This window comes from Podarcis melisellensis (assembly GCF_964234715.1).
Source record: "Podarcis melisellensis genome assembly, chromosome: 4".
Taxonomy (NCBI): Eukaryota; Metazoa; Chordata; class Lepidosauria; order Squamata; family Lacertidae; genus Podarcis; species Podarcis melisellensis.
In genome coordinates, this window is record NC_138531.1 from 63,111,640 (window position 1) to 63,138,211 (window position 26,572).

At 43.7% G+C, this 26,572-nt stretch overlaps 1 long non-coding RNA gene across 1 annotated transcript; it reads left to right on the forward strand.

Moving 5' to 3' along the window:
• The first annotated feature begins 268 nt into the window (after positions 1-268).
• Positions 269-9,780, forward strand: LOC309368170. Its single transcript, XR_014167588.1, has 4 exons — positions 269-371; positions 5,591-5,715; positions 8,678-8,754; positions 9,671-9,780. It is a non-coding gene; the product is annotated as an uncharacterized lncRNA (long non-coding RNA).
• The last annotated feature ends 16,792 nt before the right edge of the window (positions 9,781-26,572 follow it).

Consider the following 26,572-nt stretch of genomic DNA (forward strand, 5'->3'; position numbering starts at 1 on the left):
CCTTAACTGAACTGTCTATGCTGATGATGGAACTGGAGTGATGAAACACCAAGACTAAGCACATTACTATTTACTCTGGTTCCAGTGCACTCCCACCACTGGTGTTTGAAGCCATGCCCAAATGAGAGGGGGTGGCAACCTGCTGCTTGTCCCAGGAAGAAAGATTCCATTGGTCACATAGGGAAGAAACTAGGCCAGTGTTTTGCTCACTGGTAGCTCATTCAGGGCAGGCTGCAGTTGGGTGAGGGTGTGGCTGATAAAATGCTGATGACTCTTCCTGATGGCTTATAAGCCACCTTAAGGAAAATCATGAAAAGGATAAAGTAACTGGTAAGGTGTGGTAGGCTGGGTAATCTGCTCCTTGACCCATAGTAAGCATGCAAAATTTAAAAAGTTATCAACCTTTCCTTTTGTTAAAAATAAAAATAAAAAATCAAACGTCTAAATTGTCCAGCACAAAAGTCTCTGGGCCTATTTGCCTGTAATTTGAAAGACTTTAGTTAACCACCTTGAAAGGTTTAGTTCACCTGTAAATTCCACCCACTTCTGTAATTAGGGTGGGGGAATATAGTAGCTTTTTATTTCTTAGTAGTGACTGGGAAAGAAACTAATTTGGTTAGACAGCAGGGTGAATTAGCTACCCTGCAACATGCAGCAGACTTCCATACCCATAAACCATATGTTTGAGCACATGAAAAGGGGCACACCCACAACTTGTACTCATAGGAGCCAACTCCTGGGGGCTGAGATCCCTTCGACCCCCCCCAATAAAATATTTGAGGGAGCCGGGAAGGCAAAATTGCCATTCAAATGATGTGCGTGCCACGTTTTGGGGTTGATTGTGTGGGGCAGGGCTTACCTGGCCCCACCCCATATTTTATTCAAGTTGGCACCCTTGCCCATTCTGCATGTCTGGCTGGGTAAGTGTGTAAAGTTCTCTATTCTGGTGATCGGTGATTTCAAATCTATGCAATACTGTAATAAAAGTGAATGTTTACTATGATTATTTTTTTCCATCTTCCTTTTCTCATGCAAGATGTTCCCGTCAGTTTAGAAACTTACAATTATCATGTAACATAATTATAAAACATTGGAAAGGGTCCTTATTCATTCTAAAATATTGATAGGCTGCTTTTCTTTAAAAGCAATATTGAAGTTGTTGCTGTTGTTTGTTTTTATACACATTGTTTTTAATAAAAGCAGCAGGAACAATAAATAATTAAGATCTAATGAAATTGTACATCATAAGCAGAAAACAATAGCATTAAAATTTTAAAATGACAACAGTAAAATAATAAAATTATATACAGAAAGCTGTTGTACACTGGATGAGACTCCTTGGGTCTTGGGCAGTCTTTCTCATCATTATGATCTGATTATTTAACAAATTCAGAGATTGAACCTTGGATCTTCAGCTTGCAAAGTATATGTTTTTCTATTGAGCTATAGTTCTTCCCAGAAACTGCTTTAGGACATTAAAATCACTATAGCACAAACATATGGAAGACGTGCTTAAGGATTATGAGTGAAGGAATTCATGTAACACTTGTTTTAAATTTGTAGGATCTCCTTAACTTTACTAGTATGTATGATTATTTGAATTTTTAAAAAATAGTTAGATAGCAAGTAGACATTTAGATGAAGTTGGCATGCAATTATTTCAGCCGTTGGCTTAAAAACAGAGCTACAGTACATTGCATTAGGAGCACTGTACAATTCTCATAGTTATTACTTGGTAGGTTGCCTCTTGAGTGGCAAATTAGAACTCATTCAGCTAGAACTGTTGCAGTGATGCCTCTTCAGGGTTTGCAGGCCCAGATACTTGAAGTACATTACATACTTTCCCATATACTCATGCTTTCACATAGTTCAGTATTAGAACAGCATGAAATCATCTGTTATGTGTTCACCTCGGTTCCATCTAACCTTACACATTAATCTTCAGCTATGCTTAGGTTTAATCAGTACCGCTACAGTTTAGATTGCAGTCTTATGCTGCTGCCACAATATAGCAGAAAATGAACAGGTAGCACTTATACAGAGTCTGAGTCTGCACAAAACTGGTTTCGTTTCTGCTCAATACGCACTGCACCTGCAGCCAAAAATAAGGAGGCAGGACACAGATGCTTGGGAAAACCACACTTTGTTTAGCATAAATGTGCAATGAGAACTGGAACCTGTGTAAACATAGGCCAAGGCTTTCCACTTCCTTTTGGCTTGTAGAATCTGAGCAACCCAAATGTGCTCTGAGCATAAGCAGTAGATGTTTCAGCATGCCACCAGCCAGCCCCTACTTATCTGAGAGAGACACACCTGATTCACTATCCCCATACGTGCTAAGAATCTGAGTGTGACGTATGGACCTCAAAGGGGTTCTTATCCCATCCCCAGAGTCCCACAGCTCTCAGGATCCCCCTTTCACCACTACAATACTTGATGGCACTCATCAATGGTTCTCATTTTAGTTTAATTCCCACACAGCACTGCTTTGGTAAAGGGGGCTAGCCTCATTTTTAGTCTCTTTCACTTACCAATCTGATAAAGCAAGCCTTCATGCCTTGCTGCGGGTCTCACAGAAAATAATAATATCATTAATCAAATCTGAAGGGTCTACATTCTCAGCCCTCTTTTTGTTTGTTTTGAACACTGTGATCTTTTCATAGTCTCCTGCTATGGAGAGTGCCTTGAGGAATCATGAATTTGTGCTTAGGATCCCATCTTGTTCTTAGTAAAGATCTTGCAGTTAGGATGCTATAATCTCTCATAGTCACTCATCACGCCAACAGATTCATACTTGCCAGTGACAAATCACAAATTGGCTTCCGTGGTATGCTTGCAACTAGGATGGTGAACCTTAGGTCCCTGGGCCAAGTGCAGCATGCCAGGACTCTCAGCCCAGTACCCAGCATTCCTACAGACTACAGCTCAACCCCACCTTCCCTAGGCCATATCTCATACCCTCCTCATGTTATAAAGCAGGGCTGGGGAATAGAATCCAGCTGGTGGGAGGGCAGTCCTTTTTCTCCCCCATCCGCAAGACAATTTAGACAGTTTTATGCACTTGTTAAGGGATGCAGGTGGCACTGTGGGTTAAACCACAGAGCCTAGGACTTGCTGATCAGAAGGTTGGCAGTTTGAATCCCCATGACGAGGTGAGCTCCTGTTGCTCGGTCCCTGCTCCTGCCAACCTAGCAGCTCGAAAGCACGTCAAAGTGCAAGTAGATAAATAGGTACTACTCCGGCGGGAAGGTAAACGGCGTTTCCATGCGCTGCTCTGGTTCACCAGAAGCAGCTTAGTCATGCTGGCCACATGACCTGGAAGCTGTACGCCGGCTCCCTTGGCCAATAAAGCGAGATGAGCGCCGCAACCCCAGAGTTGGTCACAACTGGACCTAATGGTCAGGGGTCCCTTTACCTTTACCTTTTACGCACTTGTTAGACATTTAATTCATTCAAAACAAGTCATTTTAAATCTTTCTACACCAAGTTCAGCATGGACTATCCTATAACCTACCTCTCCCGCACTGCCATCTTTCAAAGCAGCCTATTGAACCATTTTCTAACTATAAGCTATAGAACCCACTGGGGCCATATAATAAGATTAATCAGTATGTTGTGGAATAAACTGAAATAATAGTAGAAATCATGAAACAGAAAAAGGCTTCTGTGTCTTTGTAGAACATATGAGAAAGCATATCAGAAAGATGAACAATTCCACGTTTGGTTTTTTTATTTGGATTTTAGCTGAAGATCTAAGACTTGAATCATGCAGAGCTGATGCCTCTCTGTTTGCACGATGGTTATTCCTACAGATTTCAAAGGGCTAAATTGTCAAAATAGTTCCGTGGATGTGTGAAATCTAATCATTTTTGTACCGATTACAGCGCTCTTCTATTTGAAATGGATTTTTGAATTCCAGGGGTTGGAATTGCGTCTTTGACCGTGGCTTGATTGTTTGTAGATATTGCAAATGCCTTTGGATCTAGGCAAAGCGGTAATGGCTTCAGGCAGGGTAATGGCCTTGCAGACGGTTTTCCCAGAGAACTATATGTACTGGCCAATAAGTTTTGGTGTAAAATATGCTCTGCTAAATGGTGTTATCAGGAGGTGACAGTAAAGCCTAACTCCTCCAATGAATAGGTGACAATTCTGGTACTTTTGTTTGCAGTAGTAATTTAGTAGCAGAATGGGACCACCTGGGAGCCATGAGAAGTCTGCCTTTCACATTGCTTTCCCCCTGTAAATGGCTTTCTGAAACAATCTTTAAACCTTAATGGAGGGAAACTATTGTAGATATGATTTCAGGGCTTAATCTGAGCCATGGCTTGACAAGGATCTGTTTGAATGCCAGTTCTCAGCCCTGGAATATATCATCAATGAATACTCTGGAATATCATGTGACTACTACTGAACATGTTCAGAGTTCATTCCTTTCACCAATGAGCCATCACAATGAAGCTGCTAAAATAGGCATTTCATGTCAGAGTACATGTTTCTTAGTTTTAAGATGTAATACTTCTCTTTTTAAAGGTTATAAGTTAGCTTATATTATTTTAAAGAATGAAATTAAGCAATGTATCTCATTTGCACAAGAGCAGTGGTCTTCACATCCTTCTGGCCACAAAATATGACACCCATATGTCTTACCTGCAATGATTTAACATGAACACCCTTACCCTAAGTTTCCAGGATCTACTGTTTCTACTGAGTGAGAATAAATTAGTTTTGAAAGTAAAGCATTGCAATGATGATATGGTGTCATCATATTGAAAATTATTATCAGAGCCACCTTCATAGTTACGGTTTGACCTTCCCAGTTTAACATTTTCCTCAGTGACTAGCATTTTCCTCAGTGACTAGGCTGTATGTTGTGAGCACAAGCTGTTTTATTTCTTGCCCTCCTGTAATTTATTAATGAAACTGGCAAATGCTCTCTTGAGGCTTCAAGTATGCTGATACTGCTTTGGGACTCATATTGCCTATTGATGTGCCGGCTTGCTTGCTACCTGCTCAAGCTGTACATTTGTGAACAGGTATTGATTACCATTGCACTGCACTTTTGCGAAGGAAACTGGGCCTGTCTAGTTCGCCCGAAACTTCCCACCACCGCTCGAGAGAAATTGGGAGTATGAAACAATCGACTAAAGCATGTTTACTAAGAAGTATGACCTATTAAGGTCAATGGGCCTTCCTTCGCAATAAGTGGTTTTAGAACTGCAGCCTAAATGTCAATTCTGCAAAGTGCAATGGAAACTTTCATGAAGAAAAGTATGCACTTTATTTTCAACATTTTCCTTTGGTATTTTATAGGGGCAGCCCAAATGCAAAAGGTGTCACAAATACAGAGGGAATTAAAAGGGCAATTACCCATTCTCAACTACATTGCCAGTTGTAGTTGGATAGATGCTTAGCAATCCATCTTCCAAGCCTTCAATTATCACTGGGTCAAGTCAGATTCAGTATTTCCCTGTTTCCAGGTACATAGTCCCAGAACAATCCCAACTACTTAACTCTGGTATCACTTTGCTGCTCCTTACAGTCCTCTGATACAGATGGTGCCAATCCCCCCTGCCTCATTTTCTCATTGCAGGGAATGAAGTGAGCACTGGGGAAAACATGGCTAAATTAGTAAGTTGCTTTGGGGATGTGCGACTATTGGCTTGAGAAAATAAATAATTCAAAGAGAAGGTATATTTTCAACCACTTCAATTTCAGGTAAGTAGCATCCATCTAGATATTATTATAGTTGCAACTAAAAAACCCGAGCATTTTCTATGGTTCATTAATTCTGTTTCACCCCCTGCATATTTGAGATACACTCTATTGCTCAGACTGTGATAATCACCAAGCAAATTCATTTCAACCAGCAGTTTTCGAGAAGACTGTGATCAGTAACTTGGATGTCATTCAGAAAACCTGCCTGAAGTGTAATTGTAAATTTCCCAGTTTGTATGTCTAAATTATCTGCCAATTAATTATCAAAATAATTGCTGGAGCATTAAGATTTTCGCTCTTGGCTTAACTGTATTAAATCTTCCTAAATAACTTCTGCACGTCCCCACTCTATCAGAAAGGTCATTATAGTCACTTCAGCTTGCAAAAAAAACTATACTGTTTGTCTGCTTTCAGATGTCACAGTAAACCATGGTTTATCATGATCGGAAGAAGCCTAGGCAAGCCTTGGGCTCCTGGATTCCCCCCCCCCCTCAGTGCAGTTTTGCTTCTCTTTTTCTTTTAATTAGCTGTGACTTCTTATAATTAGCTGTATTATCCAAACCTCCCTGAATGTGATTAATCTTTTTTATTGTGTATTTTTTTAAAAAAACAACTTCAAACTTCATGTGGGTTATGAAGATGACTTGTTTGAACTAACCATGATTTTGAGTTTGAATATAATGTTACTGTGGTTGAAACTGAAAAAGAAAGGTTCCTGTCTCCTTGCAGTCACAGTGGAGGAGGAGAGAGGAGAAGGGAGAACACAGTGCCAGAAGTCATTCAACCTCATCCTTTTCATGACATTCCCCTGGTTAACATGACATCTGAATTAAGCCAATATGCCATATTGTCAATTGATTTATTCATAATCCAGTTAATCACCAAAAATCCTGGATGCACTACTGTAACTTTAATGAAAGTACTTTACTAGGGTGGTGAAACCTCCGCTTATAAAGGAATATTCAAGACTGAGTTGGCTAATGTAAGGATTATGTGCTGTTCTCTTTCAATTGAAAATGTATTATTATAACAATTAGAGACACAGATGGTGCTGTGGTTTAAACCACTGAGCCCTACGACAGAGTGAGCTCCCGTTGCTCTGTCCCAGCTTCTGCCAACCTAGCAGTTCAAAAGCATACGAGTGCAAGTAGATAAATCGGTTCCGCTGTGGCAGGAAGGTAAATGGTGTTTCTTTGCACTCTGGTTTCCGTTACGGTGTTCCGTTGTGCCAGAAGTGGTTTAGTCATGTTGGCCACATGACCCAGAAAGCTGTCTGTGGATAAACACCGGCTCCCTTGGCCTGAAAACGAGATGAGCATCACACCCATGGTTGCCTTTGACTGGACTTAACTGTCTGGGGTCCTTTACCTTTTTTATTATAGCAATTGCATTCACTTTTTCAGTTGCTTACACTTTCTGAGTTTTCATAAGCATGAATTAATTTCTGGAATTTGCTGCCCCGAGATGTGATAACTATTACCTTAGAGTGATTTAAAGGAGATTATCGACAAATTCATGGAGGACACAACTATCAGTAGCTGAGGAACTATGCTGAAGAGAGCCATTTCCTTTCTACTCCACTTATGGACTTCCCAGAGGCAACTGGTTGGCTGCTTTGGGGAACATGATGCTGGAAAACTGGATCATTGACATAGCAGGTCTGTTCTTATTTTGCAAAATAAGAATGTTGATGCATCCATACATAGCAAATGTGCAAATCAGCAAAACACCATACACAAATAATCTGGAGTCAATCACAATATGATTACAACTAGTTTGTTCCCTTCCCATTTGCATGCTTACTAGCCATGGTGGTTGTGTTCTACCTCCACTGATATGTATGCGTCTTAATGCCAGTTACTGGAAATCTCATGTAGGGAGAGTATTGTTGCACTCAGCTTCTTCTTGAGGGCTTCCCATATGTATCTGGTTGTCTGTTGTGAGAACAGAGTGCTAGACTAGATGGACCTTTGACCTAACCCAGCAGGTTATTTCAATGTCTTAGATGCCTCATTATGCAGTAGAAAGGAATATGTGAACAAATTAAAGGTACCAGAAGCTGCAACAAACTGTGTGTGCTTAAATAAATAAATTATAGAAATTATCCTAGTTCAACTGAAATTCAAAATGAATGGAACGAAGGGCAGAACAATGAGGAATACAATGCAGGAAATCTTCTCATGTTGACATTTTGTTAGAATTTAGATAGTTGTTTGTTTGCCAGGCTGAAAGATACGTTTGAGATGATAGCCTGGGGCATGGATTGGGGGGGGGTAGAATTTGGTGTGAAAACAGTTTTCCTGGCCTCTCTCCCCCCACACACACACTTTCACTTCCCACAGCAAAAATATGCAGATGTTGCAAGCCAAGAAACCACTGCATTCTATTTATGAACTAAAAGACGGAAAGAAGGCAGATGTACTCAATGCTTCTTTTGCGTAATTCTCTCTGGCAGGGAAAATCTGGAGCTTCTTTGAAAACGAGTAATTCTCTTTTTCAACTGCACGTCTAAGTTATAAAATGGAATGGTTTTGGGGTTTTTTTTAAAGCACTGTTAATGGTTAGGATAAAATACTAAAAGCACAAGTAAAGTCCTGCTGGACCTGACCAAAGGCCCATCCTTTTCTCCCAGTGGCCAGCCAGGTGTCTATGGGAAGCCCACAAACAGGACCTATTATTTAGGTCTTCTGCATTTCTTTGAGTTTCAAGTTACAGAAGAAATTCCTCACTGTGTTATGAAGTCTCACTGGATGATCTACCCCTCATCAAAAATTCAGAAGGTGGGGTGTTTACTGAGAAACTGGAAAATATTTTATTCTTTTAAACTGTCAAGAGAATGGTCTTGTTTTGGGTTTGTTTCTGTTTGGAGGACAAAATTATTCCATATATCTGGGATCATTGGTAAAACAACAGATATAAAGCTGATATTCATTAACATGTTTGAGAAACTAATATTGCACAGGATTCCATCAAGGGACAGACTACGGCTAAGAAGGGAATCTATTATTTGCAACTATCTGGACATCAATGAAAAAAGAGGTATTTTTAAGCAAACTTTCTGCAGTATTTATTCCTATGTCTAGTAGGAGCTGTCTATGCCAACAAAATTCATTAAGGTGAATCCATCAGGATATTCACAGAGGAAGCTTGGTTTATACTGACCTAAATTACAGGGCTTTTATATAATATATACCTCCATAAATTTTATGGAGTAGTGGTATTATCAGTATTTATTAGATTACTACTCTTATTCATGTTTCTTCTTTTGATGCTGCTCCTAGTAACTCAACTACTAGTAGTATTACTAGTACAGCAGCAGCATTATCAGTATGTATTCGGGGTGGGGAACATTTTGGCAGGTATATAGAGTTTTAGATCCCCCCCAGCCATGCAAGTAAAGTTATTGTAAGCGAGGACATTTGAATGTTATTCTTGTCAAAGCAAGAAGAAAAGGCAGCATATTGCAAAAAGTATCATTGGATTTCATAAGACTGTGTTATGTTGTAATGGGATCACGCACCTTACTCAGTGTAACTATTAATGCAGATTGAAGGGAAAGGTTGCTCACACATGCCATACTGTTCACTCACACATACTTTTTATTATCTCAATAGCATTTTTCCAATTGCTGCATGAGGAACTGCATGCTTAGCACAGGCCCTTTTATGAGCTTGGAGAGCTATATTGTATAAGAATAATTTCCTCTAATATAAGCAGCTATTCTCTTATCACAACAGTGCATGACAATTTTTATTTAAAATGTATTGCTTCATATTTGCCATGTTATGATAGCGCAAACCTGTGTGACCTCTTCACTTCTCTCTCATTTTTCTCATATGATATAGCTTCTGGCTCTTGAAGGAACAGTTTTTTGATAAGAGCATATAAATACAGGCTAAAAAAATTACCGATAATAAATGTGTGTCTCAGACTGGAATATTTATTGTATTTACAGTGCTCTTGACCTCTGAAAGTGCAAGATCTGTTTTTGAACATTCCACATGCCACCATCGGCCTAAGAACAAGCAAGGAAAGAAAGAAAAAATTAAATCATCTCCTCCACCCTGAGATCTAAAAGGTAGATGAGTTGCTCGAAAAAATGGTAAAACAAGGATGTGGCGAAGGGAAGGCATGGGGAAGTCAATTTTTGTTGTTTGTTTTTAATGTTTATGTTTGTTTGTTTTGTTTGTTCTTACTATGTGTAAAAACCAATAAAAATATTTTTTTAAAAAAAGAGATCTAAAAGGTAAAGGTAAAGGTATCCCTGCCCGTACGGGCCAGTCTTGACAGACTCTGGGGTTGTGCGCCCATCTCGCCAGCGCTGTCCGGAGACACTTCCGGGTCACGTGGCCAGCGTGACATCGCTGCTCTGGCGAGCCAGAGCTGCACACGGAAACGCCGTTTACCTTCCCGCTGGTAAGCGGTCCCTATTTATCTACTTGCACCCGGAGGTGCTTTCGAACTGCTAGGTTGGCAGGCGCTGGGACCGAAAGACGGGAGCGCACCCCGCTGCGGGGATTCGAACCGCCGACCTTTCGATCGGCAAGCCCTAGGCGCTGAGGCTTTTACCCACAGCGCCACCCGCGTCCCTTGCACCCTGAGATCTACAGAATGCTTTAACAGTTCCAGAGAAATGCGTAAGAAAATGCTTCAAGTGATTTTATCAAATTAAGACTGCAATCCTAACCAGGAAGTCAGTCCAAATGAATTCAGAGGTGCTTACTCACATGTAAGTGGGCTTTTGATTGCAGCCTAACACAACATCCAAAAACAAATTGAACCAAGTATTGGGGGTGGGGGTGTCCCTCAACCCAGCTCTCCCAGCCACTAAACCTGTAAGAGTATGGAGTGACTACTGCCCTGAGAAGCCCAGGAGGGAGAGAATTTTAATTGGACCCTGAGTCATACGCAGAGTACCTCCACTGATTTCAGTGTGTCTGCTCTGAGTATTGCAGTGAGATGCAACCCTTTGAAGCATTTTAAACATGTTGGCACGGCAAATACAGCTGTGAAGCACAATAGTCCTTCCAGGCACCAGAATGTATTCCCTTCAGAATGAAGGTCAGAAAGCCTTTTCAACAGAAAACATTTCTGTTACATTTCTTCCTACATTCGTAAGTCATGGAACACCTTCAAAACTTCTGCAGAGCAGTCTGGAGATTTCTATACGGACTGTGAAAGACCAGGGAATACTATACAAATTTACCTGGTAGTAAGCTTTATTGAACCTAAGGAGATTACTGAAAATGCCCCGTCAGCTTTAGCCACTGGTGTGACAACAAGCAGGGCACCCGTAGCTAATAATCAGGTGGGGCAATACTGGAAAAGACACTTTTCTTCAGGTACAGTGCTTGAGTCACAGGTTGTTCAGTGCTTTGTATACTGGGCAGAATAGCTCACAGACAAGACAGTGCCAAGACTGGAGGATTGGATTAATATCACTTCCCCTCACTACCCCAGATAATAACAGGGGAAGTAGCATTCTATATATTTTGAGATACTGCTGCTATAAGAAGTGCTAATCTTTCTTAATTGATTTCCCCCTATTTGGGCTTCTATATTTCCATGTTTCTCACAATAAGATTACATTTACAATCTTTAAAATCCCTTTGTTATTTTTCTGAGCCATGCTATTAGACCAGCACGAGCTATGAATTTATGCTGTGTTACCAGCACAAATGATAATTACTTATCGATGTAAAAATTAACAGTTTCCAAGGAAATACTTCTGCACCCTTATTAGTTCACTAATTGCCTACCTAGTTTAGACTTTGTATAGCACTTCATAATATATTCCACCCTCTTTACAACACCCTTCAGCCTAGCTAAGTGCTTGCAAAGCTGTAAAGAGGTCTTGTTATTTTTAATGAGGTCAAGGGCATTTTAAAAAGCACTTTAATGCTATGCAGCAGTGTGCAATAGCTTGGCATTATGGTGCAGTATTTAACTAACAGGTCTATGAAGGTGGTCTCAGCTATCAAACCAATTAATAAAATCTGATAATATTGCGAAACAACTCAACAGCAGCCAAATGTAAACAAAACAGGTAAATAACACAAGAGAAAAGCAACCTATAATGACACTGTCACGGCCACCCAGGACGGGTCCCAGCTCACAAGAGACCTCACTCCGTTGCAGTTTATTTACAGGAAAAGTTTATTGAAGATTTCTGCTTCTCGTACAGTTCAGCATCGTGGCCGTACGTCTGTCACGTTAGACCGCTGAAGTCCCCTCTGACTCCTCCCCTCTTCCACACCAACTTAATAGCCTGGCTCTAGACCACCTCTTCCTCTCCTTTCTTTTCCGCAGGGTCTTCCTGCCCCCCTGGGTTCCCTCTCTCCGTGACTCGCCTGAGGCTGAATCCTCTGCCGCCTCTTCCCCCCTCCTTCTGGCTTTAGGGCCGGGCTCCTCCCCTGAGCTCTCTCCACTTCCGCGCGCCTCTACGTTTGAACTTGGCGCGCGTACGTTGCTGCTGACCTTTCTTTCGACCGCTACACCACCCCTTGTTCTGCTCTCCACCCTTTCCGGCTGAACACCTTGCTCCAACCCCCTTTCTCTGTTCTCTCCTAATCCTGCTCCCTCCGAGAGGCTGACGACTCCACCCCCTTTACTCCGTTCCGGCTGAGACGCCTCTTGCTGCGTCTGTCTTCCACTGGGCTCCTCTCCGCTTCTCCCTTCTCCTCCCTTTTGCTTGATTAAGGTAACCCCCTTTTGAGAATCCTCTGACTCGCTGCTCAGACTCGTGGATTCCCTCAGAATTCCGTCATCTTCTTCCTCATCCTTCTGCCCCTCCTCCCACTCGCTCTCCGTCTCCTCTGTCATCTCCTCCTCTCTCCCAGAAACCCTGACATCCATCCCCCCCTCGAAGCCCCCCCTTCCCCCCTCCCGCTCGCCGGGTGCAGGTTGAGGAAAACGTGGTTCTTCCGGGGTCGGTTCAGGATACAAGTTGTCCACTTCAACGTTCTCCTCTGTCATCTCCGTATATGTGTGTTCGAACTCGGGTTCCCCACCCACAGACCTCACAGTCTCTTCCTCCATCACTGCTTCTCCTGGCGCTGCCTGCCAAGGACCTACCATCCATCTCTGACTCCATGCCTCCCTTGGCTGATCCACCCACCAACAAGGGCCTGTCTCCTCCCCCCCCAGTCTCGGATCCCTGGTCGGGCTTGTTTCGGGCGTATGGCCCTCGGGTGAGGAGAAACCCTCGAACGTGCTGTCTGACAAAGTGGGCGTGAAAAGCCAATCATCAAAATACTCCTCGGGCATGGGCTTGTGCGGAAAAAGTGCATGGAACTCCTCCTTCAACAGGGGTTCGTCCAACGCGTAACCCGGCACCCAGCTATTGGCAGAGGCCGGAGTGCCTTCCCTGGCTAGAAAATATTCAACTCCCTCCTCCCCCCATCTCGAGTCCAGTATCTCTGTGACCTCGTTAAGAGGTTCTGGTCTTGGCGATTCCCCCCCCTCAGGCGCCCTCCTACGTGGCTCTGGGAGTGCTCCTGACTCTTGAAACCTGTGTGGGGTTTTGTAGGGAGTGAGCACCGACCTATGAAAGACCGGGTGCACCCTGGAACCCTCCGGAAGGGCTAGACGAAAAGCCACCGGATTGATCTTAGCCTCAACTTGATATGGCCCTAGCTGCCTGTGTCCTAACTTCTTCTTGGCCAATGACCTGGCCGGCATCGCGTGGGCTGCTAACCACACCCAGTCCCCAATCTGGATGTCCTCTCCCGCCCTCCTGTGCTTATCGGCCTGCACCTTATACGCCTGTTTTGCCAGCTCCAAATGTCTCCGCAGCTCCTCGTGCACCTCTTGCAACTCCGCTGCAAACTGGTCGGCATCTTGAGGCCCCCCCCCTCCTGGTGCCGCAAATCTCGGGAAGGTTCTGGGATGACGGCCATTGTTCGCGAAGAAAGGCGTCACCCCGGTGGATGCGTGTTTCGTGTTGTTGTAGGCGAATTCAGCCATCGGCAGATAGTCCACCCACGCCGCAGGTCGCTGGTTGGCGTAGCACCGCAGGTACTGCTGCATGATCGCGTTGACCCTCTCCGCTTGACCGTTGGTTTGTGGATGTCTCGCCGATGTCAGGTTGATTTTGACGTGCAAGATGCCCAGAAGCTTTCGCCAGAAAGTGGAAACAAACTGGCGCCCCCTGTCGGACAAGACGGACTGCGGAAGTCCATGCACTCTGAAGACGTGATCGATGAAGAGCTTTGCGGTCTGTTCTGCCGTCGCCACCTTGGCACAAGGGATGAAATGCGCCATCTTGGTGAACAAGTCCACCACCACTAACACCGCCGTCTTACCTCTGGAGCTGGGCAGGTCCGTAACAAAGTCCAACGCTACCCTCTCCCACGGTTGCTGCGGTGTCTCCAGCGGTTCTAGCAATCCCGCCTGCTTCTGGTGCACTGGTTTGGACCTCTGGCAGATATCACACCTGGCGACGTAGTCCGCCACCTCTCCTCTCATCTGGGGCCACCAAAAGTCTCTAGCCACCAACTCCATCGTCTTCTCTTTGCCGAAATGGCCTGCACTAGGGGCGTCATGCAATTGTTGCAGAACCTTGGCTCGAAGATCGTCGGTGGGCACGTAAAGGGCACCCTTACGAGTCAAAAGTCCATCTTGCAATTGGAACTCATCGTTGTCTCGCGACCCTCCGCGTAGCTCCTCCATCTTGGACTGTGCAAACTGATCCCTTTGCAACGCGCGTCGCACCGCGTCCAGGTCGACTGCGATGGTAGCGCACGTCCACGCCTGCGGTGCGAAAATGTGCTTTGCTGCGATTGGAGCTGCTTCCTCCAAGTATTGCGGCTTTCGGGACAGCGCGTCTGCAATAACATTGGAGTCTCCTGGGATGTATTCTATTTTGAAGTCGAAATCCGCAAAGAACTCCGCCCAGCGCATGTGTCGCTGGGTCTGTAACTTAGCCGTCCGCCAATACTCTAAGTTCTTGTGATCCGTGCGGACTTGCACCGTGTGCTTGGCTCCTATTAAGAAGTGTCGCCACGCTTTGAAAGCTGCATGAATGGCCAACAACTCCCTGTCCCATATGGTATAATTGCGCTCCGTCTTGCTGAGCTTCCGGGAGTAGAACGCACCCGGTCTCCAGTTGCCTTGTGAATCCTCTTGCAAAAGAACGGCCCCAACCGCTCTGTCTGACGCATCGGTCTCTACCCGCATGGGTCTGCCGGGATTCACGTGGAGCAGCTGCTCTTCGGAGGCGAAAAGACCTTTAAGCGTCCGGAAGGACCGCTCCGCTTGTTCGGTCCAGACGAACTTCTTCTTCTTGGAACTGAGGGTGTCAGTGATAGCCGCCGTCGCGTTCGCAAAACCTTTAATAAACTTGCGGTAAAAATTGGCAAAGCCGATGAACCTCTGGACCTCTTTCCGATTTCGAGGGCTTTTCCAGTCCAACAGCGCTTGAACCTTAGCCCTGTCCATGGCCAGTCCCTCGTCGGACAACTTGTAGCCAAGGAAATCAACCTCTCTGACATCAAACTGGCATTTTTCCAACTTGGCGTACAGCTTGTGGTCCTTCAGCCTCTGCAGGACCTCCCTCACGTCCTTATCGTGATCCTCCGGCGATTCCGAGAAAATCAGGATATCGTCGAGAAAGCAGACACACTTCTTGTAGAGGAGACCTGCTAGCACGTGGTGCATAAATGCTTGAAAAACGTGGCTGCCATTTTGGAGACCGAAAGGCATGACTCTGTATTCGTATGTGCCCAGAGGGGTGAACATGGCGGTCTTCCACTCATCTCCTTTCCGGATGCGGATGAGATTGTAAGCTCCACGTAGGTCCAGCTTGGTGAAAATCTTGCCCCTCCTGACGGTCGCTAAAAGGTCGTCAATCTTGGGCATGGGGAAAGCTTTGGGCTTAGTCAAGCTGTTTATGAACCTGTAATCCACTATAAGCCTTTTTTGGGGCGTGTTTTTCTTCTTCACAAAGAACACAGGGCTGCCACCCGCTGCTTTAGATTCCTGGATGAAACCTCGCTTGAGGTTATGGTCTATGAACTCCCGAAGCTCTTGCATCTCGTCTTCCGACATGGAGTACAGCTTGGCAGCAGGCAGTTGCGCCCCTGGCACTAAATCAATCGCGCAGTCGTAAGGTCTGTGAGGCGGCAACTTGTCAGCTTCCTTCTCACAGAAAACCTCCAAGAAGTCCTGGTACTTGTGAGGCACTGTTTGCACCATACCCAGATGCAACTGCTGCTCGGCTTCTCCTCCCTGATCGGTCTGAAAGCAATGCTGAGCACAATACGATGAACAAAAGGTGATCTGCCGCTGGTACCACGCAACCGCGGGACTGTGCCTCTCCAGCCAACTCATGCCTAACACGATGGGTGTGTCCGATAAGTGGGTGACATTGAAACTAATAAGTTCTCGATGGTTGCCAATCTGCATCATCATGGGAGGGGTTTGCTGCACCACTTGCCCCCCCAGCAACTTCCTGCCGTCTACCGTGACCACGTTCAGAGGCGTCGTTGCAGGCAGGAGCGCCATGTTGTGCTGCTTAACGAACTGCAGTCCCAGAAGTCGGCGTTGCTTCCCGAATCGATCGTTATTGGAACCTCGAGGAGTCTCCCATCAGGCAACTGGAGTGTTGCTGTGAGCAGAACTGCCGGTCTGGGAGGCAAAGGGTCCACGCTCTGCAGTGATGCTGGGGGCTTGTCTACAGATCCGCCTGGCTGAGCCCCAGTAGCTCTGCTTCCAGCCAGGCACTGTCGTTTCCCTGAAGCTGCTCCCCTGGTTGCACCTCTGCTGTTACAGTTGCCAGTGCTGCAGTGTGCTTCTGGAGCCTCTGGGGGCACTCTTTCGCCATATGGTGCGCACTGTCACAGATGTAACACTTCCTGGTTCCTCTAGGAGGCTTCGCTTTGGCTGCACCAGGGACAGGGCTCTGGGATGGCTTCTGAGCCCTAGCACCACCAATCTCCATTGGCTCCTCGCTGTCCTTCCCCATTGGCGAGGGGTGCGCACGGCTGAAATCCCTGTGCACAAAAGGGAGAGTCCTCGCTTGCGCACGCGCTTGGGGCCCGTCCTCCTCGTGCCACGGACGTCCCTCATGTCGAATTCCAATAGCTAAAGCCCGTTGCACCACGTCTTCTAGGGTCTGGGGTCTGTCCCCCCTAGCGATCTCATCCTTGATGGGGGGGCTCAATCCCTCCCAAAAAAGATCTCTGACCGGCTTACTGTCCTTTGGCCAATCTAAGGCGGTGAGCAATGCAAAAAATTTAGAGTGGTATTGGCGCACAGTCGCTTTCCCCTGCCTCAGCCCGTGCATTTGACGGCGCGCAATGTCCACATCCACAGAGGATTGAAAACAAGAATCCATCGCTTTGATGAACGCAGTTGAATTGCGACGGGCCGGTCCATCTTCGCGCCACAGATTGCGTAGCCAAGCCCTGGCCTCCCCATGCAGGTGCGAAACAATGAACCCCACTTTCTCCTCCTCATCTTTAAAATCGTGACGGAGTAAATGCAGTGCATATACGACGTCCGCTCTGAAATTGGGATAGTCTTGCAAGTTGCCATTAAAATGCGGAACCAGGGCACCCCCCCTCCGTCCAAGCGCAATGCCCTCCGCTCTGGAACCTGGGGCCCCCGCCCTGTCCGCGTGTTCCCACCTTGCCTGCAAATCCTGGCACGTCTTCTCCAAGTCGTCATTCTTCTTCTGCGAAGCAATGACTGCCGATGTGAGAGCGGTAACCTGATCCCGCAGTGCAACCAGCTGCTCCTCAGCGCTCATGGCTGCTCCCGTTCGTGAGCTTCGCAAAAAAAAATTTTTTGCTTTCTGAGAGGGGACTTACTGTCACGGCCACCCAGGACGGGTCCCAGCTCACAAGAGACCTCACTCCGTTGCAGTTTATTTACAGGAAAAGTTTATTGAAGATTTCTGCTTCTCGTACAGTTCAGCATCGTGGCCGTACGTCTGTCACGTTAGACCGCTGAAGTCCCCTCTGACTCCTCCCCTCTTCCACACCAACTTAATAGCCTGGCTCTAGACCACCTCTTCCTCTCCTTTCTTTTCCGCAGGGTCTTCCTGCCCCCCTGGGTTCCCTCTCTCCGTGACTCGCCTGAGGCTGAATCCTCTGCCGCCTCTTCCCCCCTCCTTCTGGCTTTAGGGCCGGGCTCCTCCCCTGAGCTCTCTCCACTTCCGCGCGCCTCTACGTTTGAACTTGGCGCGCGTACGTTGCTGCTGACCTTTCTTTCGACCGCTACACCACCCCTTGTTCTGCTCTCCACCCTTTCCGGCTGAACACCTTGCTCCAACCCCCTTTCTCTGTTCTCTCCTAATCCTGCTCCCTCCGAGAGGCTGACGACTCCACCCCCTTTACTCCGTTCCGGCTGAGACGCCTCTTGCTGCGTCTGTCTTCCACTGGGCTCCTCTCCGCTTCTCCCTTCTCCTCCCTTTTGCTTGATTAAGGTAACCCCCTTTTGAGAATCCTCTGACTCGCTGCTCAGACTCGTGGATTCCCTCAGAATTCCGTCATCTTCTTCCTCATCCTTCTGCCCCTCCTCCCACTCGCTCTCCGTCTCCTCTGTCATCTCCTCCTCTCTCCCAGAAACCCTGACAGACACTTTATTTTTGAAGCAGTGATTTTTAGCACACTTCATATGCAGGGCAGCTTAGCATTTCAGGAAAGTGTTTGAAATTAGTCAAATGCTCCAAGCAATTCATGAAAGTATGCATTATAAATTATAAGTCTCTTTCATTTTCTTTTCTAGGTTTTTCTAGTACTGGCCTTGAGCAAGTGGCAGCTATGAAAATGAGGAAACAAACAGTTCAGCTGGTCCCTTGTTTTTCCTCTGCGCTCTTTGTGTCTGGGCAATGTCCTCACTCATGATTTCGACTACTTTGTCTTTACGCAGCAGTTGTATTCAATGCATCCCTATAAGAGTACACCCATGGAAATTAATCAACCTAAATTAGTCATGCCGATTGAATGAAATGTCTGTTAAATGCAGTGCAGGGGTTTGGATTAGATGAGCCTTGGGGTCCATTCCAACATTACAATTCTTTGAAAGGTGGGCTGGGGGAGATAAGTGGAAACCTCCTGCCTCCTTGTGCTTGATCCAATGAAATGGACCAATGAAGAGGACCAAAGTTGCCAGGAGAAGCTTTACACTGGTCATTTCCGCCAGCTGTAGGTTGAAGGCTCTTGATCTCACATAGAATCATAGTTGGAAGGGTCTCCAGGTCATCTAGTCCAACCCCCTGCAAAGAAGGAATCTCAACTATAACATCCATGACAGATGGCTATCCAACCTCTGCTAAAAAAACTCTTAGGTGAAGGAGAGTCCATAACTTCACGAGGGAGTCCATTTCCCTGCCAAACAGCACTTACTGTCAGAAAGTTCTTCCCCATAACATCCTCAGCTGTCGTAGATGCCTGTGTACAGTCACAGTGCAGCTGAGGAAATATATAAGTTCTGAAATTAAAGCACACATGCAAGCAAACCGGAATTAAATTGCAGCTGATTTTCATATTAATAGAAAATTTAGCCCAGACAGAAAAGGTTAATTTGCTTAGAAGTGATCATGTCTCAGTTGTTAATCTATGGCTGACTCATATGCTTCAAGGCAAAAGTGATTATACGAATGCAGAAAAATATTATAATTTAGCATAAAAATTATTTAAATGTTTGGAATTTGGGTTTGGGGGTTTTGTTTTATTTTTTAAGTCAAGAGTTGGCAACATCTAAAAGCCATTTAATCATTGCTGCACTTAGTAATGTGATGTGGTGGTGGTAAGAATTGTGGTTAAGTTGGCCTGAACTAATGGGAACTGGGCTGCCAGCTTTTGCCTTACAAACCAACAGGTGACCTCAATAAAACTGATGGGGATGCCCCATTCTTCTGTATTACATTATATTGACATCTAGTGGGAGTGATATAAGAAGCAAGTATATTGCATGCTTTATCATAGCAATCCTTAAAATATCATTGGAAGGTAAGCCATGTCATGAAAAAAGGATGAGGAGCTAGTGGCTTGCTTCAGGCCATCATGAGGACACATGACGGAAGAAAGACTTGAATCAAGGATTTTCTGATTTTCTGCTCACACACTTTCCCACTATTTTACACCAACCCAAATCAGAAAAAAAGACAGTTTTGCCCTTACAAAAACCTGTTGGACAGAAGCAAAAATATTCAATTATGTGTGTTTGAGAATGAAATTATAATTGACTTATAAAATACCTGCCATTATCACTATTGATTTGGTAATAGATGTTGCTGTCTGGTGTGTGGTTCCATGTGCCCCATCACATCCCCTGCTGCTGTGAAGTAATGTGCCTCTAACATAGATTGCATGGGGAAGAGATGCTCCTTCATGGCTTGGGGATCCCAAGCCATTTAGAACTTTAAATGTGCATTTGAATGTAAGTCTAGATGAGAATGGACAGACATTAAGGACCATCTGTCTTCCACCCTTGGGAACATGCTAAAGAAACACATCAAGTTCCATAACCTGTTTATCCGCAAGCTGCACTGAGAGTGGCTAACAAATTATTTAAATAAACAGGCAAATATAGATGGTTTCACAAAGGAGATTCTCCAAAGTTCAAATTCTGAAAGTACAAAATTATAAGAATGTATCAAACGCCAGGTTTCTGCAGTCATGCCTATCGAGACGTAATTGATATTCTGTCAGAAGTAATGTCATATCTGATCAGTAACAAGTGTTTGCACAGCAGTTCTTCCTCGTGTCACCACGGCTGAATCAAACGACTGGAAAAATTGAATGACAGAGATCTTATATTTTCATCAAAATGTATATTTCCCATCAACTGTTACATTTCTTCCAGGTGATTACTACTGTGGCGGTGAATGTGATAGCAAGACTTTGCTGTAGATTAGATGAAAAGATGCATACCCTCCAACATTTCTCCAATGAAAACAGGGATGTTCTATTATTATTATTATTATTATTATTATTATTATTATTATTATTATTATTTACCCTGCCCATCTGACTGGACTGCTCCAACCACTCTGGATGGCTTCCAACATATAATAAAACATTAAACATTAAAAAAAATACCCTATATAAGACTGCCTTCAGATGTCTTCTAAAGGTTATATAGATACTTCTTGGCTTGGGGGTCAGATAATTCCATACCCTCCAAAATTTCACTGATGAAAATAGGGACACCCTAAGGAAAAACAGGACATTCTGGGATCAAATCAGAAACCAGTGACAGCTTCTGTAAATCCAGAACTGTCCCTGGAAAATAGGGACACTTGGAGGGTCTGAGGATGTTATAAGCTTTGTATGTAATCTAGTGTTCCTCAGCTGAAGATAAATGCTTATAAGCATTTCCCCAAATTATGTAGAAGAGGGGCAATGCAATGTGGTCCCAGCAGGCAGATGTGGCAGCCTCCTCAGTGATGCTAAGCAGGCCTAGGTATGGCCAGTGCCCAAAATGCCATGAACATTGCTTTTAGCTTCGTTATAAATATAATGAATATAACTAAATTCCTAGAAAATGTGTGTGGTATGGTGTGTGCAAGTAACCTGTACAGCACAATGTTCTAGTCTCAGGATTATTCCAAGACACAGTACTGATGAAATAAGAATATAACAGCCAGCTGGATCAAGTCAATGACCCATTCATTCCAGTATCCTGTTCTTACAGTGGCCAACCAGAAATGTACCTCTATGACTGCCTACAACTGGCATTAGGTCAACCATTGGCTGACTTCCTGGGGGAAACAAACACAGAGATCAGGGCCATTACACAGGTCATTGCATTAGTTATGACATAATATTGTGGTGGGCAGGGGACTAACACAGGGATATATTAATGTCAGCAGGATCCTGAGGAAACTATAAATAGGATGCAGCACAAATTAGAGCTGGGAATCCAAAGGGTTCCATATGATTCAGCTTGCACCCGGGGCTTTGGGAAGCAGCCTGTTCTGTTTTGAAGCAGCTCTGTGTCTTTCCCATTAAACTCATTATTTTGGCCTGAATTAGATGTCTTAAAAACAAAGCCATTTCCCTTCATTTCACTGTAATTGGGAATATAAAAATATCTATAACTTTCCTCCCCTTTTCAAGAAAGTAGATAAAATTTCCAAGCATAAGAGTCTCTTCAAAGTGGATTAAGCTTGCCAAATTGTAGACAGGCACATCCAGGGAGTTTAATGTAGGACAACTCTAAAGTTTGATATATATTTTATTTTCTGTCAGATTTGGATGAGATTTGCAGGCATTGTCACCCCTTCTGAGAGTATGAACACTGCTAAATTTCAAAATGATAGCTGAGAAGACTTTACCATTTTGGAGTGGGTCCAATAGGATTTAGGCAGGGGCAGGTATAATATCCCAGGGGGCATTGATGGGGTGTGGACTTCTGCAACCAACCACCCTACTACACTTCTGGTGATACAGTCTCTGCTCCCTGGAACAAAGATCTTTCTATGGGCTTGGATAGGGGAATGGGCAGGAGTAGTTTTAATATTTATTTCAACATATCCCTTTCCCAAATCACTATGATTGGAGTGCCCTGGGAAAATAATTAAGTGTAATTAAAAACTAAACCAATGTTTATATGATAAAAATGAAAGATTACACTTTCAATGGTTTTGTTCTGGACCATCTGCTCTTCCTGCTGCTTAAAATAATATTTTTCAATAGTTCTTCATTATTAACTCTGCCCTGGCCTCCTTTGACTCCTCCCACTTCATTGTTTCCATCCCTGCTGTCTGCCCTCCCCCCCTCCCCTTTAAAACAGCAATTAGTTGTGCTATGGCTCCATGGCACCTGCTCTCCCTATGCAATTGTGCACGAGTGTAAACTTGTTGTCTTTCCATAGAAGAGAAAGCAAACAGAGACACAAAAAACAAGTGGAGGCTCCAGAGGGTTCCTGACATTTAGGAAGGGGGCGCAGAGAGAGATTGTATAAGAGGGCACAGAATGTGAGCAGGAAGTGGGCGAGCTTCTCAACTCTTAACAGCTACAAAGAAAATGTTAAAATAATTGAAGTTTCCTCTCTTCACTGTCCTTCCCCTTGCCCCTCCAGGAGACACCCTCTGTCAAGAGCACAATCGCCCCGAATACTCACTAAAAGTTGCATCTTGAATCCATCTTTCCTTACATTATGAAAATTTCAGATGAAGAGTTAAATCTAAGTTTCTGGGGAAAGTGTACATTTATATTTATTTTATTACAATACTTGCACTCTGATGAATCTTGTACTGCTTTGAAGAACTAGACCTGTTAAATCAAGAGGATAGCTAATGAATTATGAGATTAGGAATGCCATACTAAGTTGAATTCTGCTGTGAAATTCTGCTGGATTTTCATCTAAAAGGCAACATTTCTGCTTTATTAGAAAAGCTGGGGTTTTTTTTGGTTTTTTTAAAAATGATTTTCAGATGAGCAAAACCTGACTATTACTCTGGCACCTTAAGGAATAGCATCAGCCTCTTTTAAGCAGCGAGGGAATATCAGACCATTTGTTAGTAGACCTGAATAATATTGTCTGTCTCTGCATCCAAGATGTTGTTTGAGCAACATTTTCCATGTGGAGTCTTTATTACAGAAAGTCACAGTTAGTTGATCAGTCGTGATGTGTAATTTGGCATTCTAACATCAAATCATGTTTTACAAAATGTTACTGGGTTTGGTTGCCAAGAATTTTGAGCAACACACATTGTTTCACCACAAATGCTTCCTGATATGATTTATTTATTCCTTGTATTTCTATTTGACTCAAAAGAGAAACCATTGCACAAGTAGAAATAGCAACACACAGTGGCCAGGATCCAAAGAGCTACTTTTGGCTTGCTTAAAGGGCTTGTGCACATGCAGTAGAATGTTTATTTTTGAACATCTTTCCTTTGAACATCTGACTTTACATTATACCACAAACAGTTTTCGAATCTCCTCTTCCTGATCTAAGAAAAGCATTTAGCTATGCAGCAAGTGTGGTTATTGTCCAAGAAAAACAAGAAGTCCTGCCTTCTACTTGGGACAGACCAACTGTGGTTCTTCTACACTGTGACAACCTGAAGGAGCGTCTCCACCCCCATAGTTCAGCCCGGACAGTGAGGTCCAGCACCAAGAGCCTTCTGGTGGTTCCCTCACTGCAAGAAGTAAGGTTACAGGGAACCAGGCAGATGTCAGATGTCAAAGAAATAATCAACTACCTAACTTTTAAAAGATATCTGAAGGCAGCCCTGTATAGGGAAGTTTTTAATGTTTGATGTTTTATCATGTTTTAATATTCTGTTGGGAGCCGCCCAGAGTGGCTGGGGAATAAATAATTATACATTATTATCATTATCATTATACTAAAAAGACTTCTGGCATCTATTCAACTGTAGCTAGGAAGTATGGGTTCCTCGGGCGATCAGGCACCTCTGTCTCTATGAAGCTATGTGGTCACAGATAAGGTGAGGATTTCATCCAACTGCACAATAAGTCATTTTCATGTTATCTGCTTTGAGTTGATTGGAAAGCCTCTGGTGCACCTTCATGGTTTGGCTCTCTCAACATTACCACCATCACCACCATCACTGCACTCCTCACATGTCTCTGTTCACATACCATCTCATGAGCGCACAACCCTAGAGTCTGTCAAGACTGGCCTGTACAGGCAGGGGTACTTTTACCTTTACCTTTATTCTTCAATTGGAGCACTCATAGGCCAGTGTTTCCCAGTTGTCGGTGTTTATACTAAAGCTGAAGAAAAGTCTGATGAGCCTTCCTACCAAGGTCTAATGGATCTTCTGTGGTTGAGAGCAGGAGCAGGAGAGTTCAGCGATCTTCCTCCATTCACACGTACATGTCATGCATCTACCAGACAGATCAAACACATGCCTCCATAGTTTCCTTTTCCTTTGCAAGGAGTATTTTATTACATTTTGAGGGAGCACATTCTAATCACAAACTCTTTCCCAGTTATCCTGCACATGCTATTTACACTTTGAAAACCATGCTAATTAAAGCTGCATTTAGCATCACATCTAGTTTGGTCATTCCTTGCCATGATCGTCAGCCACACTGTTCATGGTTCTGCTGAATTTAACCCAAAGTTCCACCTACTGTTTTTCTTTTATTTCTGTTATTTTGCCTCCCAAGCTGTAGAGTGAAATCTGTCACCATTGTCCTCTAATAATAGTTCACAAAGTTGGTTATGCTATGCCAGAAAGTCAAGCTCTTAGTGGTACATATGCTTTCCCCTTGCAAACAGAAATTACCAGAAATTACTTATGGCTGATCACCTACAACCTCATCAAGGGATAATGGGAAGTATCTCTGGGCAGGATTTCAACACAGGTCTGTTTGCTTAAATGCACAATGTCAGATTATTTTAAAAATCACATAAAATTCAATTTCCGTCCACACTCCATGTTTTCCATGTAGAACAAGAATGAGAGAAGCGTTTCAAAAGGACTGATGCATGGTGTCCATAAATAAAAAAATAGCATATATTTCTGGAAGGACATTATTGCATTATGAAAATACATAAATTTTCCATCTCATATAGCTTTCATTAAATTCTGCTTCCTTGAGAGCCATTAATGAACATATTTGCAAGTTTTTGAAAGAGCCATATAAATCACTCCAAACAGTTTAAAAAGTAGATGTCTTTCTCATAGCAGCATCTGAACTATTGCTTGAACTATAGCTCGGTAATCCAATTTAGCACGGCCACTTTAGCACAAAGCACCACATTCCTTATTGCAGATTGATGGAAAAGGCATTTTCAATAGTAAAACCAACAGTATTTTTGTTTTATCTAACACTTAAATGTCTAACATCAGTGCTCTAGACAGAAAGATGACTTGGAGATTCTACCTCAATCTGGTGTACTCCATCAGCAGAATGTAAAGTAGTGTGGTTAAAAAGGAATAGATTACCATCCTTTCTGTGAAGAACAAATCAATGTTCACCTTACACATGCAAAACAACTAGGTTAAAACATAGGTAAAATATTCATAAATGAGATGAAAAGTAGCACACACTTTAAAAAGTGCTAAAAGTGACGACTACTATACTAATCAATATTTACATTGCGTCTGTTTTTCATAAATTCAATTAATAGAAGCCATTTGTCTCTGAAAATGATATGTTCTTTGTCTGCCATTTCTTAATGTGACCAGCTACATAAGCTTCACTCCTATTTCCACTGCATGCTTCACACCATGCTTCACTGTATCACTGCTACCTTCAAAATTTTTGTTATCAACTCTTTTATGTAACTATAGTGGTGACCTATTTCCCAACTTTCCTGCCATTTATATATAGGCAGCAACTATCAAACACCAGCACCATTTATGCACTCCCTGCTGCCTGGGGATACTGTAAGTCAAACATGGTGCTGGCTCCACTGGCTCCACCTCTTTCATCAAGGATGCAGAGGCAACAGTGCTGGTCGGAGCAAACTATGTACCTCTAGTCTCTATGGTTTAATACCTGTTTGCTTGCCTAGTCCTGAGGTTCTGGAAATAACCCACACAAATAGGTGTCCCTGCCTCACTCTTCAAATGGAGAGCACAGGGGGTGTGTGTGTTAATTTTTGGATATATGCCTTAGCTAAGCCTAACCATGTCTTATGGGTCTCTGCTATGCTTTACCTGCTTCTAATCTGTAACCCAATCTTGAGATTCAACCTTGATGTCATCAATAAAACTTTCAAAACCTTCAGTCGTAGTAACAGTTTGAAGTCTGAGAAGGAAAGCTATGACATTACCATACTGTATGCCCACACATCCACTTCAGTCAAATCAGCTTTGTACTTTTATATTTTATTTATTATTACATTTATATCTCACCTTTCCTCCAAGAAGCTCAAGGTGTGTTGCCTGGTTAATAGTAGTAGTAGTAGTAGTAGTAGTAGT